Genomic DNA, 3,631 nt, shown 5'->3' on the forward strand with positions numbered 1-3,631 from the left:
AAAAAAAAAAAAAAAAAAAAAAAGGCTGGCGTCTGTAGATACCAGTATTTTACTGGACATGTATCTTTTCATTACTGTAATGATCTTTTAAAGTGTTAAATACTGTAATGACGCCAACACACCGCAGATGTAGTGCCGCCAACAGGATTTATTAGAAATAAGAGCAAGCTGCTATTCCTTAGGCTGCAGCTGCGCCTCTAACAAATCGTTACACTCAACTGAATAGCTTCACTGCTAACACACACTTAACTCTCCGCTCTTCTGTCAGATCAGCATCGGTCCGGGTCCTCCCGCTCCCCTGATCCCTTCGCCCACATGACAGGTCCATCACATGTGCGTGGAAGACAGCAGAGTCAGACAGGGGAACCCCATAACACTTTACACATAACAGTGATCACAATGCAACTTATAACAAATACACATAACCATAGGGACCCCAGCAGAACTAAAATACAGAATCGTTAAAATACTTCGGTGGTCGACAGGTGCAAACGAGCAGCAAACAAAGACGCAAACAAAAAAGAGATGCAAAAAAATAAAAAGTGTTCCAGACCACTAGAGCTTTGTGTCCGAATTCAGGGTCTGCATCCTTTCAAGCTTATTCTTTCATGGGCTTGAGAAAAGACCCGGTCTACGGAAGAGGGGTCCTGCGAAGGCAGAGAGCATTGCAGAGAAGCTGTAGCCTTCAACTAGCTGCCTAGTCTCCACCTCGGCGTTATGTTGCTTAGCAGCTGTGACACAATATGATTTAAACAATGTTTGTAGATGTATAAATCTCACATTTCTGCTCGGTTCATCAGTGCATCACCTAATTGCAACATCTGTCCGACGTTTTCGGTGACGTCTGCTCCCGCTGTATTAACACGCAGCTCCCCTCGCCTGCTGCCAGCTGGTCCAGGTTTAGCATACCACGGGAGAACACAGGTAACATCTAGTCGGAATATTTTATTTCACTAAAACATTTCATTTATTCCTGAGCAAATCGGGTTGACTGATTAAAGTTAAGCCTAAAAACACAATAGTTTTATTAAATTGTATTGTCTTACCTGAGATTTGGAGAGTATTTGAAAAGGGATTCTTTGCTTACAGTCCTTGTGTAAAGGTGCTATACGTGTTTGAACATTTTAGAATCAGAGTAAGATTTTTTAAATATGCAACAGCCTTTATTACAAAAGGTGAAGAGACTTGTTAAAGTGGAGTGACCTCTGACCTTGGACACAAAATAACCTTTTCTATTTTTTCTATCAAAAAGAAAAAGCTGCTTTTCTATTGACCAAATACGAATTAAATTTGCTTAATGGAAACATAGCAAATTATAAAGGTTTCTTGTTTTTTGATAAAAGGTTTGGGCACTGGGATGAGGTGTTTTTTTGTTGTCCATATCTAAATTGGATCACATGGGTCACATGATCCACAACTGAATGTTTCCACTGATGCAAACCATGAAGAAAAAAACAGGAAGATCACGGTGCAGCATGTTTCCTAATGACTTATTGTGTGGACAGACTTATTCACATGCGACTTTAATTTCATTTCATGGAAACACCACAATTGCAAAATTGTTTTTCAATGTCATTGGAAGTTTCCATTACAAATGTGTGCAAATGTTTATATTTTAATGTTTTCAAACTTGTCAAATAAGAAATTAGATGAAAATCACATCATGAGATTTATTCGTCTATCAGCCATCAGAAGAGACGTCCGAGTCTTATTCAGGCATTGGAGCAACAAACCTCTAACACGTGGGAGCGGCTATGTATGCGACGTTTTGGGGAAAGTGTAGCTGTGATTTTACAGAAGAACTGCGGATTCAACACTTTCCACTGACACACAACTATTTATGAACTGTGGGATGCTGTGAGCTGCACATTATCCGAAAAAACCCCAACACGAACCATCATCCTCATACCACTTCCTGTCGTACTCTGTCGTCTTCGCCAGCAGCAACATCCGGTTGTTGACCATGTGATGCAAAAAAAGTGTCAGTTTTGCAAAATACATCCATTTGAATATGACTGAAATCTCAAGCAAGAGCAACAACATTTTATCAAAAAACTTGACTTCTTTTCAAAATTGGTGAAAATTTATTTTCATAATTTCAATTTGCACAATTTTATGGTTAATGGAATCACAGCTACTGTAACTATTGACATCTGGGAGCATATTGTGCATCATCAGGAGCATAAATATCCCTAAAAGTCAACGTCAGCGTGCTTTAGGGGGCTTGATAGCACCGATAAAAAGAAAACAGGAGTCTGCACGTTGGTGCTCGTGGTTGGCACACTTTACAGCTCGTCTGGTCAGAAAGGTGTGTCCCCGGATATGCGGTGGCGCCCCGGACCACAGGGGACACCGGTGGCACCGGCAGCAGCGTGCCCTCTGACTGCGAAGCGCTAAAACAGTCTGACCCAAATGGGCTGTGAAGGTCTGAGGTGTAGTGGGAGATTAACAACGTGTGGTAGCTGGAAAACGGTTTGTGTTTGCACACAGTAAATACTCTTTCACCCTTCTGCTGCAGAACGAGACTCAGACGTTATAGGTGTTATTAATAGAACGATTATAGGTACAGCCAGAATAGCATGTTTATGTCCCGGCTTCGTCACAGCCAGGGAAAACACGTTACCGACATTTAACACCAGGATATACCCATTAAAAAGTGAGACTTGTTAAAGTGGAGACTAGCAGACACGTCTGTACACTTGCTTGTATAAACATAGATTATGTGGTGCCAGTTTAGGCACTCAGATATTACTGTATACTGACTGTAAGAGCACCAAATGAGTTTGTCAAGGTTTCACTTACTGCGAATAAAAACTGTTTATGAAACATTTGTGTGAACATTTAGAAGAGAAAAAAAAATCTCTTTCCTCTCTTTACAAAAGTTGTTTGCTTGGACAAAATGTTCACAGAGATGAAACACCAATCCAGTTCAGTTAAAATCTGCTTATTTTATGTCTCTTCTGTGTACATCTGTTTGATTCAGATTTATCATTTTCTTTAATCTCTGCTATTCTAAAAGGTAAACTACTTGGTTAAATGCTATCGCAGAGCAGCGGCACAGGATTCAGCTTTCCTTTTGAGACTGTTTGGATCAGTGTACAAATGTTTAACAGTGTCGTGGGTAAACACAAGAGTTAGGTGTTGAAGTTTAGAAGGAAGCGGTTCTGAACTGTGGACACTCAAAACCCCCCCGCAAATATCCTCACAACATAAAACTGGATGTAATCCATGGAGATTAGTTTATATTTTATCTACACGCACCATTTAGCCCAGAATATTCTGAAGAAAAGCTAATTTTAGCTAGCTATTATTGTTTGCCAAGAACTCATCTATCAGGCCAGATTTAATATCTGTCAATAATTGTTTTGGGTTTTCATTTGTAAAAATGCTTATTCATTCAGATTTTAACAGATTTTTGCACTGAAAACAAATTTAATTTTCTCCCAGCTGCATCCATGTCCTCATCTTGACTCAATAAACTCACTGGAAAAAAAAACACACACACACACACACACACACACACACATTATGTATTTCCATCTCCGCAAGGACTTTGCACCGACTTCTATTTATTTTTCATTTATTTCTATAGCCTAACCCTAAACTTGGCTCAATTTAAGCCTGTCACCAT

This window comes from Poecilia reticulata, linkage group LG10, assembly GCF_000633615.1.
Source record: "Poecilia reticulata strain Guanapo linkage group LG10, Guppy_female_1.0+MT, whole genome shotgun sequence".
Lineage (NCBI taxonomy): Eukaryota > Metazoa > Chordata > Actinopteri > Cyprinodontiformes > Poeciliidae > Poecilia > Poecilia reticulata.